Source organism: Macrobrachium nipponense, chromosome 39, assembly GCF_015104395.2.
Source record: "Macrobrachium nipponense isolate FS-2020 chromosome 39, ASM1510439v2, whole genome shotgun sequence".
Classification (NCBI taxonomy): Eukaryota; Metazoa; Arthropoda; class Malacostraca; order Decapoda; family Palaemonidae; genus Macrobrachium; species Macrobrachium nipponense.
This window is the reverse complement of record NC_061099.1, coordinates 31,903,849-31,918,197: the sequence shown is the minus strand read 5'-3', so window position 1 is coordinate 31,918,197 and position 14,349 is coordinate 31,903,849. Positions and strand designations below refer to the sequence as shown.

Below are 14,349 nucleotides of genomic sequence, written 5' to 3'. Positions count from 1 at the left end.
AATGTAACCCCTGAAGAGTAGTACAAATGTACCACTGAGGGTACATGTACCCCTGACGTAGTAGTTGTTTTAAAACAGATTTTGAAAGGTTACAGTGACTATATAGTTTGTCTTATGCTAATTCACCAAACAGGATATATTTAGTACTACCCTACGAATTTTGTCACGTTCTGAAATTTGCTTTTTTATTAATTTTCATTGAGTGTTCCGCAACACCTCCTCCAACCAGACCTTGCTCGACAGGTTTTCCTACGATATATAATTTCACTTGCTGCCATTACAGCGCCGAGGCATTGCGACAACTTCTTTCTCGAGTAGTACTATAACTTTTCCGTTTTTATCCTTCATACCTTCTTGCTCTTCTTCGCTATATCCACGTATGTTCAAAGCCCAAGACTTAGCAACCAATGTGTGTGTATTTTTTAAAAGAACACGAATATCAGGCATTATTTCACGAGGAATCTTATATACACTTTTTTAAACCGTCATAATTCTGACAATTTAACCGCCCTAGACTAATAAGAGCACAAATTACCTCATGTTTTCTCTCTCTGTTAACCAAGTTAACCAAAGGCTCGAGATTCTTTTAATTGCACAATATTATATTTTAAATTGACGTAATAACCTAATAAATAAATTCTGCATCAAGTTATAGCAGTTGAAAACTTTGCCTTGGCAGGAAAACCCCTTTCGTAGGTTTCACCACTAATTGAAAGGACCATTTATCAAACACTTGCGACCTCATATGGCGCACTGTAGGTATTACTTTAAGGTTCTGTGCAGCGTGCCTTCGGCCACTAGCAGCTGCAACCACTTTCGTTCCTTTTACTATACCTCCTTTCATATTCTCTTTCCTCCAACTTACTTTCCTTAACCCTGTCCTAACACTTGATTCTTAGTGCAAATGCTTTTGAGGTTTTCCTCCTGTTACACCTTTCAAAACTTTTTACTGCCCATATCCAGTTCAGCGCTGAATGACCTTGTAGGTCCCAGTGCTTGGCCTTTGGCCTAAGTTTTATATTCAACTCAACTCATCAAACACTTAATTGCCAACTTCCGTTTCAAATATGGCCACTCATCGCCTCTACACACTAGTTCTTCGTTGGACGAGTGGTTTTCGCGCTCGGCTGCCAATCCGGTGGTCCGAAGTTCGATTCTCGGCTCGGCTAACGTAGAATCAGAGGAATTTATTTCTGGTGATAAAAATGTATTTCTCGATATAATGTGGTTCGGATCCCACAATAAGCTGTAGGTCCCGTTGCTAAGTGACAAATTGGTTCTTGGCCACGTAAAAATATCTAATCCTTCGGGCCAGCCCTAGGAGAGCTGTTAATCAGCTCCTCAGTGGTCTGGTTAAACTAAGATATATTTAACTTTTAGCCTCTACACACTTATGGGATAATTTATCAGGAAGTTAGTTAATCAGCTTTAATTTATTATTATTATTATTATTTTCGAAGTCCTATATCACAAGAACCTTGTTATCCTTATCTTATTCACACCTGCTAATAAGGATAAGCTGGGAAACCGAGGCCAGTGAAATATGTAAATAAATAAATAACTGATGTTCCAAAGCCTGGCAGTGGTGGGATACTGACAGTCACGAAACCCAGACATTGGGTGTTGTCCATTTCCATAAACAGAAGGTAGAGTGTGGTAGGCCTATATTCATAAATAATTTGTTGTTCCGTAGATCAATGGAAAGACGAGAAATTCGTGAGGTCACCTTGAGAGAGAGAGAGAGAGAGAGAGAGAGCTGAGGAGCAAGGCTGCTGCACCCAGGTATAAATGCCGAATGAGGGAGGGTAAGACCAAAAAAGGCAGTAACATCTGGAGACTGGAAGGAAGTAAACAACATCCAAGATAAAATTTGCATAAAAAAGGAAGGTTATACAAAGAAAAATAGTATTTTATCTGGTTTCATTAGCTATTTTTTATATATAGTAGTGACGAAGTCGAAAGAGTAAGAGATGGGACTAGTTTTTATCAATAAAACGCGCTTTTAAGTGAATCCCAAACTCACAAAAGCGCAAAAATACGTATAGATATTTGTGCGTTTTCTATCAGCGATACATCGTTTTCGAGCGGTAATTGGGGAGACGAATAATCACGCTAAAAATGAAGGCGATTTTGCAAAACGAAAGCCGTAAATTAAATCACTCCTCCAGCATCTGCAAAACCAGCATGAGTCACGGCAGCGTTCTCAGCGAACAAACGCATCATCATCATCAAGAATACGCCTCCATATGACCTTTCCTCGCCCCAGTTTATCGCCTACCAACGATTCCCGTGGTATTTGAGCATTCTTTCTGAATCCTCCAATTCTCTACTCGTGAACTTTCGGTCTCGAGGATTCACGCTTCTGAGAACATGACGAAACTGAGGCGGCACAGATGTAAGCAACTGTCTCAGAAGATCGTAGACCGATACTTGTCGCCATATCTGCGTCACACAAAGAGGCGGTTGTTCAACACCAGAGCCGAGTAAGATTATGTGGATCGCCTAAAAATAGGCATAAGAGAGAGAGAGAGAGAGAGAGAGAGAGAGAGAGAGAGAGAGAGAGAGAGAGAGAGAGAACATGACTATCATGACTCACGTCAATGTAAGAAATGGTAAAAGTTTATATACTTGTATACGCATTCTATACCAAGAGTCTGCTAAACGAGAAAATCCTTAGGCCAACATCCACTAAACGTTCCCTTCTTAGACCCAAGGAACCCTTGATACGAGGCTATAATATCGAGAATTAAAAGCCACAGTAGTTTTAAAAATATCTATGCACCGAGTTCAGCAAGATAAGGAGAGACAAGATCCTCAAAAACGTGTGAATTAAGCCAAACTTCAATATAAAAAGTCCATTTAACTCGCATTTCAAAATAATTCCAAACAACCACTAGATTTATCAAGGCTCAGATGTGGTTTCAGAACTTGAAATTGCTCGAAAATGTTTAAAATGAAACCTATAAAAAAAAAAAAAAACATAGAAACGGGATGCCAACAAGACAATTATATGCCACAGGAAGCTGGACTCTTTCACAGCCGGGAAATGTATAGATAGCGAAGCAGATACCAGCAACACGCTAAATATGAGAGGACGTCCACAAAATGTCAAATTATTTGCACGTACGCTGATAAGAAGACTGATTTGCGAGAACTCGCTCTCTCCAGATTCGACCTAATGACCTTCAACTGAAAATTGCCTCCAGGAATTTACGAAACGTCAAGATAACACGTTCCTAAGCCTAGAAATATCCAGATAACACGTTCCTAGTCTAGAAACATAGAGATAACAAGTTCCTATGCCTAGAAATATAGAGATAACATGTTCCTAGGCCTAGAAACATCGAGATAACAAGTTCCTAGGTCTAGAAATATCGAGATAACAAGTCCCCAGGGCTAGAAACGTCAAGATAACAAGTTCCTGGGCCTAGAAACATCGAGATAACAAGTTCCTAGGACTAGAAACATCGAGATAACAAGTTCCTAGGACTAGAAACATCGAGATAACAAGTTCCTAGGCCTAGAAACATCGAGATAACAAGTTCCTAGGACTAGAAACATCGAGATAACAAGTTCCTAGGCCTAGAAACATCGAGATAACAAGTTCCAGGACTAGAAACATCGAGATAACAAGTTCCTAGGCCTAGAAACATCGGGATAACAAGTTCCTAGGCCTAGGAACTTGTTATCTCGATGTTTTTAGGCCTAGGAACATCGAGATAAGTTCCTGGGCCTAGAAACATCGAGATAACATAAGTTCCTAGACCTAAAATCCAGTCAAAGTATAAACTCGTTCTTTCCACTGAAAAGGCAATTTTTGCAAACATTTGAAAAATTAGATAACAGGTTAAATTTCCCCCCAAAACACGACAAACGGGCGAGGAGGAATCGAAGAAAAATGCAAGGGCGAAAAAGAAAGCAGAGCATACATGAGTCGCAAGAACCCAGTGCTGCCGGGATGCGAGGGTGCACAAAAACCTCCTCCTCCTTAGCCCTCCCCCCCAACCTCCTCCCCAAGGCTCCATGGTCGGGCAGGCTCGGATGGCATGGGGGCAAAAAGCAGGGTATCTGAATTTACTCTTATACCCTTGTTGGTCCATGACATGTTTCGTCTTTATAGGTCAGATGGAGTGCAGAATCGTATTTTATTTGTTTTACTTCATATTATCGGTCTAATTCTCAAAAGAGTATATTCATATTACTGTTTTTGAGTGGCCAGTGTATAAACTATCAGTTTTTATCAATAAACAAAAAAAGCGTACTATAAAAAAAGGAGGTGACCTTTACTGAATAGTTAAAATAACCACGAGACTCTTCCCTCTGGCTGACGAGAGAGAGAGAGAGAGAGAGAGAGAGAGAGAGAGAGAGAGAGAGAGAGAGAATCAGGGTCAAGAAATTGTACCCCTACTTTACATGGGCTGATGAGTCATGCCCTTATTGGCTCAACGTTGTGAAAACTGTGTTATCATCAGTCTGAGGTCAAGTTCTTATCAGTCTCAGGTCAAGAAATGATAACCATACTTACAAACTGAAGAGAATCTGTTAGTGGTCGAAGGGGCTTAGAAATGACGGTGCAATCCTGTCATTCTGTTTATTTTATAATTTTACACAGCATCCTTCCAGTCTGAAATAACATATTATCAAAACACTTTCCTCCAAGTATATCTTGGTTACAAAATATACGATTTCGCACCCTTTATTGTCGCTTAAAAGCACAGAATATCCCAAATTAAGCAGATTTGCAAAGTGATTATACCCTCCCAGGTTGGAAGACATATGGGGTTTCTGAAACTTCAAACCCACAAAAGTACAAAAATATTATAGTTGTCAGCTTTTGGCTAAAGAGATAGGCCTATGGCAAAGCAAGGGTGTAATCTGTATTGTGGAAAACGAAGGGTGTACGTAATCTGTATAATGGAAAACTATAACATGTTTGGTTGAATACACTGAAATTCTGAGACAATGAGCATCCAATTACGTGTTCTGAATGGGTCAAATTCATATATACTGTAATTCCCATATACTATACAATGTTGCATATATACAGACATCATTTTTTGTCAATAGTACAGAGAAGCAGGAATCTCCCGTTTTCCGGTAGTCAAGGTAAATTATGGATTTGGTACATGGCTGGAGAAAGTAGCAGTTACCAGAGGACAAGTGGCATGACCATGGCAGCTAGACCTAGTAAACATAGAGAGACATCATGTAACCTGATCAGCATTGCGCATATAAAGCAATATAAAGCATGAATGGGGAGAATTAATCTATATTCAATCTATACATTTACCAACTTCATTCCTTGATCACAAAAACAAATACACTGTAATACAGTGCTCTGAACAGTTTCAAACAGGACATCACTTTGCGGAACTGTGATGAAGATAGAAGTGCAGTTTAGCGAGTTACAAATAAAACAGCAGGCTGCAAAGCTAGTAATGTCCGTATATAAAATTCTGTTCTCCACGATACTCATTGGTCTAATATGGCATTCTCAGTCTAGGGCTGTTACCAGAGCCATATACCACCAACTTTTTAATAGGGTCTAGCATCTTGTAGGAAAGTTACTCCAATATGTACGTTTTTTACTGTAGTCTCATTAGAGCAACCATACCTTTGAAGGAGATGGGTGATAGTTTGGCAAACGATGCTACCAAAAAAAAAAAAAAATATTGATACCTAAAGCACAATGACTCTGAGCAGAATAAAAAAAAAAGGGGGGGGGGGGGCGGCTAAAAATCAAGAGGTCTTTTTGGGAAGCGGTTGAAATTCGACAAATCTTAAACAATGGTAGTGTCAGTATTGTATATGGTAGGGCATTGTCTAAACTAGATACTTTAATAATGAGGTTACGTTCGGGATATAAATATTCTTGGGAATACATTGATAATGAAAACTCTAAATGTAAATTATGCGGTGAGTTACGGAAACATACTTTACAACATTTATGCTATGGAATGTAATAAATGATCGGAGTTTCGTAACCCCAGAATAGATGATGTAACAAATCAAGTACGTTATTTTCTGAAAAATGACGTATGTTCTAAAATTGTAAATAAATTTCCCAATTTATTTTTGGAATAAATAATTGTGAGCCATTTGCCTGTCCTTTGGTATGATTTTGTATAACTTGATTTTTTGTACATTTTCTTAACATTTTTCTTTTCATATAACATTTACTTTTGTTATATTTGTTTTGTATGGCTTTTGCCTATTGTAAATTTGCTATAGTATATCAACATTTGATTTGTATAAAATTTGCATTATAGCTTGGCATAATGCTTTTGTATAAATTGGGTTAAAATTCTTCTCATGTAAAATATTTGGTTTTCATTACTGTTTTTTTTTTATTTACGTATTTATTATTATTTTTGCCTGGAATCTTTTGAATTTTGTAGGTGAGTATAGCAGCATGATTCTACACTCCATTTGATATATATAAATAAACTTTTTGAATTTGAATTAGAATTTCTTTACAACCCAGACTAATAAATGCACAGTAACAAACAAACAAACAAAAAGTGCGGCAAATAAGAAGGCACACTAACAACATCTGAAACTGAATTACGTGAAAATGGCAAAGAAGGAAAAAAAATACTAATTCACACAAATAAAAGTCTCTAAGTCTTTTGATGTAGTACTACTATCTGTTGCTTGAGAAGGGCCTAACTAAATTTGATAACGCTGAGTTACAGGAAAAGACTTCTCACACTCGTTGAAAAACAAGGCGTGATCCAACCTACAGCTTACTCGGGATGCGTGCGAGATTTAAAACGAGCTAAAATTTACGGTCAAATAGAGCGTTGTTTCACAAACAAAAATCAAGATAAATACGCTATATTTTATCAGAAATACTTGTTCAGTACTGTTTAACATACACAATATTTTTTACATTTTCTAGTAAATAAATCATGAACATACTTTCCTAAAATTTCCGTATCTTTAACTCAACGCGAAACACCTTTTTCAGATATTTTTAGCCTTTTCCATAGACCTTCCCTATGACCCCAACAAAAACAACAACATAGTAGTAGTAGTAGTAGTAGTAGTAGTAGTTTGTAGGCTTACTCCCCGAGTAAGGGAAAATGGTGGTAATTTTTCGAGTAGTACCACTAGGCCTATAGCGTGGATCTGACGATTAGTAAGTATAGTGTGACCTGATAGGAAGCCTATTTTATGAACGTAAACTATGTCAAATCACTTCATTCACTTCAAGATTATAAGAATAAAGCTAATCACGATTTTCAATAATGTAAAGACTGAAACAAACGATATACAGAAATAAAATAACGACTGTGAAAAAAAAAATCATGTACAGAAATAAAATTCGCCAGTTGCGTCCCTCCGATAAAAGTAAACTATATATTTTTGTGTAACAATTCTCAACGAACTGTTCTATTCCCCCAAAAAACAGGTATACATTAAATAAAGATCAAAGTACACTGCAATTATAAATACAAACAATACAAACAATCCAGTTAAAATGTCCACACAATCGGTCCGAATTACTAATTTTTCCTTATTCACACAGTAGCAATTATAGGTTACGTAACAGAGCGGTAACGGTTTGTAATGAAGCGTGGCGTGTTTCAGGTACGCCCATTTTTTTTATTCGGAGAATACAAATCTCTCTCTCTCTCTCTCTCTCTCTCTCAGATAAGTAAAATCGCAAACACTTCTTGTATACAATATCATAAATATTTTCCAGTATAATCAGAAAAAAGTATAATCCGGTTACCCCCATTTTTTTCCTATTTATTCGGAAATACAAATCTCTCTCTCTCTCTCTCTCTCTCTCTCTCTCTCTCTCTCTGATAAGAATAATCGCACACTTCTTGAATCATTCGTTTCAAGTGAGAAATATAAATCAGAATAAAAGTTCAAAAATAAGTTTAAAAGTTCCATACTTTACTTTTTATATACTTTATGTTATCTATTACTTTACTTTTCATACTTTATGTTGTCTATATATAATGGAAAGGTTTTATGAGATCTTAGAGGCTTGTCCACACCAGGAAACATTGCTTTACAAACAATGTTTCCTAGCGTGGACAGGCCCTTTAGGTGAGTTGAAGGTATGTAAGTCTGGCTGTCTGTTTATGTCACAATACCTTTGTCTGTTGGACTTTTTCTAAGGACTGACAATTAAAAAATAAATAAATAAATAAAACTTGGAGTACAATGTCTAATTCCTCAACTGCATTCACTCCTTCAGGTATACATCGGTAGATTACAATTCTCTCACAAAGCGGGAACCGAACATCGAGCCTATATCTTATATATATTATATATAGTACTATAGCTACATTCCCTGATGAAATTCAAACACTGCACGGACATACTGTACCTTATAGGATGCGGAAGGAAGCGAGAGAGAGGTAGACACTGTCTATATATAAAGGAAACTTGTGTCTTCTTCTATCCTTGACGCCCGTTGAACCGTGCTGCTGCCGGCAACTTCGTAGGAGATCCCAACGCAACACACTCACTCCAACAAGCGGACCTTCACTGTCAGTGTCAGATCGTGAACTCTCTCACTCTCTCCTGAGTCTCCTCTCTCTGGCAAGGCAACTCCTCCGCCTCGTGGAGTGGGTGGGGGGGGCTTGGGGGGGAGGGGGGGGGGCTTGGAGTGGGGCACGCCCAGGGGGAACGTAGTAGTGGTGGGGCGGTCTGGTGGGTGGAACTCTCAATGGCGAGACCAGACCAGCCTCCCGCCTTGGCCCATCCCACCCATCCTATGCGTCTAGCGCTAAGGGCGGTTCATCAAGGGTTGCCTACCGTCTGATAAAGAGAGAGAGAGAGAGAGAGAGAGAGAGAGAGAGAGAGAGAGAGAGAGAGAGAGAGAGAGAGAGAATCGTAATAATACTACAAAGCTTTTCAGAGGCACACTTTCTATTCGTGTTTGGGAAAATAGGCCTATCTGTCAAAATAGAACAAAGAAGAAGAAGAAGAAGAAGAAAAGAAGAAGAAGAAGAAGAAGAAGAAGAGAGAGAGAGAGAGAGAGAGAGAGAGAGAAATCCAAAGCTCCTTTCAGTTCTTATGTTGGAAAATAGGCCTACTACTCCTTTCAGTGGTATACTTTCTATTCCTCACGCTTGAAAAATAGGCCTACGATAATAAAAAAAGAAATAGATAAATAAATCAAACGCAAATTAAATGAACGAAACCTCTATCATATTAAAATATAAAAAATAGATTAATGAAGCCCTGTGATATTATAAAAAAAAAATCAGGCACAGAATAAATGAATTAAACGTTTCTTTCACAAGACTTTAAGTAAAACCGACCACAAAAGCGGCCTTGCGACCGGTGGTTCGTTGAGACTAGTGTTTACCTGTTTACCTTGGTGATGTTTACAAGGAACCATACATTTGTGGGGAAAACCTCGGGAAATCCCAGGAAAACTTATATAGCACCATCGGTGCGACCAAACACGGTTTTTCACAGCATATTGGCAAAACAGCCGCTGCTTCGGTATAATCGTCCAGGAAGTGAGTGATAGGAAGTGAGATCACTCACTGACTGCTATAATAGTACAAGCCTCATTATCCCAGGTAATTTCCCTGTCAATTTGGGGAAAACTTACTTGGGGAAAGACAGAAAAAAGTAAGAAAAGATACGAATAATTCTCTTGTCTTTGTCATACTCTACAAAAATGCCACGAAACATAATTACATGGTTTAGTAATGCATTAGTTTGTGTGTGAATTGAACTTCTTTAAGTTTATCTTACTTATTATTGATTAAAATACACAACAAATTATGGGGAAAGACAAAAAAGTATGAATAATTCTCTTGTCTTTGCCATACTCTACGAAAATGTCACAATTAAAACGGAATTCAATGGTTTAACAATCCATTAGTTTTTGTGTCAATTGAACTTTTTTAGTTTATCTTACTTTATTGATTAAAATAAGCAACAAATTACTTGATTTATGTCAAAATGCGTCATTAGTCTCATTGAATTTTTTGCTATGGATTTTCCCAAGTTCAAGAACGTCTTACACAGGAAATACTTTATCTGGGACTGATCTATTTATAGGATATCTCGGCCGTTGTCAAACGATCTTGTTAAAAAAAAAAAACGGCCCAAATTCGCAGCTATGGAACTTCCTAGTGCCCGCTGAAGATAGCTTCTATACTCTTCTGGAAGCTGACACGCTCCTACCCCACCCCGCCCCAAAGAGCTAGAAATGGAAAGGTTTTGAAAGGGAAGAGAGATTATTTCTGGAACTCTCGTCTCCTGTGACATGACCTTGGTCTCCAGCGGGAAGTGCAAGTTGCCGCCAACCGCCATATTTTTATTTTTTTATTCGAACGCACGCAATTGTGCATTCGAAAGCAGAGGTGCCAGTTTCAGCCCAGAGAACTTGGTCTCAATTTTTAATGAAGTCTCTAACAAAACGCTGCACCAAAATCTATATAAATGAATAGCTGCGGTTAGTTATAAATATTACTGGCTTTAGCAACACTCCATACCTATACGTACTACAAATATTTCCATCTATTAACTGGACACAGACCGTTACGTAACTTGGTCTACTCGGGCTACTATATGACAGGAACTTATCTCGTCTGCACAGGTAGATTTTCTATCTTGTAACGACCCCCCCAGAAAATGAATGTTCATAGGACATCAGACGAACGTACTTTACAAGCTTGCGAACTTTAAGCCCCAAACTTAAAAAGTGCTTGAGATACACCTAAAAAGTACCCGTTTTCGTGTACACTTTTAGGTTTGTGCAAACCTTAAATATGCTTGAAATAAACCTCAAATAAAAGCCTTGAAAGAGCTTCAAAAAAACATGGTATAAACCTTCAAAAAGCCCATATAGAACCTTAAATAGGCTTTATAAATGCCTCATAATTACCTTTTAATGCTGCTTTAAACAAACGTTGTAAGGATATTAAACAATCCTTATACAGGCCCTGAAAATGTGTTAACGAGGTTTACATGAACCTTGCAATAGCTTTGAATAATAATTTTTCAAGACCATAAAATGATAGTTCATATACCTTACAATAAATAATAACTCAGGAGAAAGAAAGTTTTTAATCTTGTTTATCATTTATTTTGCACTGACATGTTCCAGTGGGGACTAACACTGTACAAGTAAATAGTCAAATAATGTGGGCCTCTGTTTTGTATATAAATAACCTGCAAATGCACTCGATTGATTCTTACCTCAGTAACAACCACCTCATTCCATAAAAAAAAAATTACAGTATAAAAAGTATATATGAAGTATATATGTACATACATAAATACACACATGAGACTTGTGCTAATGGACAGCTATTTTTTTATAAAATTAGTCTGTACCATACTGAATATTGCAACCACTTTGAATGATACAAACAAAAGATGAAAGATTCAAATCTATCACATCCCACCAAGCACATGTACCATTTGTTTTGGTTTTATTTCTTATTTCTTTTGGTAACAGATATATGCATGTACAAACACTGAAAATATACATGAAATAAACCTTATAAAATATGCTAATATGTAGATACATATTATATATATATCTATATATATATATATATATATATATATATATATATATATATTATATATATATCTATATATATATATATATATATATATATATATATATATAAACATATATAAACATAATTTGGACGCACACACTTCCATCTCCCTTCCTCTGTGGAGTCATTGATTTCTTCCTCATAATTTTCACTGAAGCGGTAATAGCTGCCAAAAACTGACTGTGGTACAGTTCCACCTTTTCAACCAGATGCCATGACACAATTCAGCCAATGCAAGTCGCATCCTGAAAAAGAGTGATATATAGTAGTTTTCCCTCTCTCTCTACATTAGGTATTTTTATGTGTTACTGTAGCCTACGGTGTTTTGAACTGATTTTGCAAATCTTTAATTCAAGTTAATTGCACCTTATTAGTAACAACTGATTAACAAAAAATAATATACATGAATATACCAGTACAATATAGGGTAGGGCTATGAAATTTCACAAGATATAATAAATTAACTGTTCTGGTAACTCACTACTCAGTCCATTATACTGTAATAAGATAATGAACTTGCAGACCCTGAGAAAAATATGAAGCTATACCTCATTCATTTTATCCTGAACCATGCAAAAGGCAATAACCCAGGCGAGTTGTAAGCCGAACACTGATTTCCCGCTACCATGCAATTACAGGTCTGAATTATTTATTTATTTTTTGCATTGGTTTTACAATTACAGTGCTTTATCATATTTCATAAAAATGTAAAGGTAATATTATCACAGCATTGGAACCTACAATGAGTTAAAAAAAATTATTTTATACTAGAACCAATCCCTTTTTCTAGGGAATACTCCACGCCTTATTTTATTTTCAGTTTTCCATAAAAATAATAAATAAAAAAAAAACTTTGGGTAATTCTTACTATTAGAGCCACATGAGCTTATCAAAAAGTAGATGCATAGAATTAAGGAGAATAGTGTATAGAATGCATAGATGAGTCAGTAAGGGAGGAAATGTCTAATAATGATGTTTAAAGTGGAGGTTAGGTTAAGCAATATAGGTTAGGCTAGTATACAAAATTTAGTGTCTAATTAATGCTTTACAGACACAGAGGTTAGGTTAAGCATTATAGGTTAGGTTAGTGTAGAGGAAAAAAAAACATTTTATATACTAGCTAACATATAATGCTTAAAATAAAAAAAAAAAACCCTTGGTCAGTAAAATAAGAAGTAACCCTTTAGTCTATAACCACCCAACAAGCTTGGGGGCCTTATGGGAATCGGGGGTTTTGGGTGCATTAGCCTAACCTAACCTCTGCGTCAATCAAGCATTACCTAGATGGGGGGTTTGACCCCATACCCCCTTTAAAGGTGGGGGGCTTCTCCCTCACATCCCTTGACTTAATTACTTAGCCGGGGACGGCCGTAGGACGCCATAAATTAGGTAGGTAGCTAGCTAGTACTAGCCTAGTATAGGCTACTATATAGGTAGTAGGTCTACTTAATTTTTGGCGGAGACCTTGTCACCTTGTACAGCCTACATTCTCGCCAATTTTAGTCCAGCTTAGAGGTTTGCTCACAGTAAACCCTTACAACAAAAGCAACTCTTCCTAGAAGTCGTGGTACTAGTACCATATCTAGTATTTCCAATTCCCAAAGAAAATGCAGAATTACTAGTATTCCCTATGTAGACTAACGTTACTTTTCTCTCATATTGCTATAGGGATATGCTATAAAATGATAGTGAAAGACAATGGCATAAGTTGCTATCACTTACCTATGGGCCCTGGCTTTCTCAAGTCGTCGTAGTGTTATCTATATCAGCTGGCATGCACTTGCATGTAAATCTAATTCAGCCACTTTGTCAAACAAATTCAGTTCGTGCGGCCCGCCAATTTGTTTATGCTGCTGCAGAGACATCTGGTGGCGGCATTTGGTGTCCATTTCCCACACAGTTTAAATTCTCGATCACAGATAATTGCTGTATCATTTTGGGGTTATATAAACATATTTCAGTACTCTATATGCTGTCGTTTGCTCACCAAATGAGGACGAATGTTTAAAACAACAATTAATAAAGGAAGTCTTTAAGAAATGGAAAAACCTTTAATTTCCCTCGAAAGGTGAAAATGAGGTTTGTACATGTGTTTGTACACTATAATATTACGATTTTTGTGCATCACTATATTTTTTCTGCATGTGACAGGTCTAAAATCAATGAGAAAACGCATAATTTACTGTATATCGAGTTACATTATCATTGACGTCCTAAGTATGTGAAAAAAACGTTTGTTGGAAGTTTGTGAAACATTCACCTAAAAAGTGCCTTCATGTGAGCCTGAGATGAACAGCGTATTTGAAGCTCCACGAACGTTCGCTTCCGGGGGGGGAACACCACTGATATTATCGAATCGCATTCGTTTACACGAATATATTTCAATATCAGCTCCACTAGAATGAATAGCAAACCATAAACAAAATATATCGGCAACAGTAAATTTCTAATGAGACCATAACATAAAAACTCCTGTATGAAGTAATAATTTAATGTAAAATAATTCCCAAAGGACAATACTATGTATTAACAACACATAAATGAAATTCGTCTCATGATAAGACACAGGAGTAATTATCAATTAGTAAAACCTTGTACGGAGGATGTTTATATGTACACCACAGAGTACATACCTTTGCATGTGTGCGTGTGTAAACTGTAGTGTAAGCTACCAACATATAAACACATACATATACAAAATATATATAGTGTGCACTATAATTATCTCCGTGGAACTTTCGTCATTAAAATCACTTTTAGTAAGAATTCATTTGACAGCAGTTGTCCTTTTCCC

The 14,349-nt window shown here is 36.9% G+C and overlaps 1 protein-coding gene across 1 annotated transcript in view; it reads right to left on the bottom strand.

The window, feature by feature from the left end:
- The window catches only part of LOC135210271 (probable G-protein coupled receptor Mth-like 3), a 32,125-nt gene extending 23,575 nt beyond the window's left edge, over window positions 1-8,550 (bottom strand). The window contains exon 1 of the mRNA XM_064243141.1: window positions 8,348-8,550. The gene's annotated coding sequence lies outside the window, so the exon portion shown is untranslated. The remainder of the gene's footprint in view (window positions 1-8,347) is intronic.
- Between the last annotated feature and the right edge of the window lie 5,799 nt (window positions 8,551-14,349).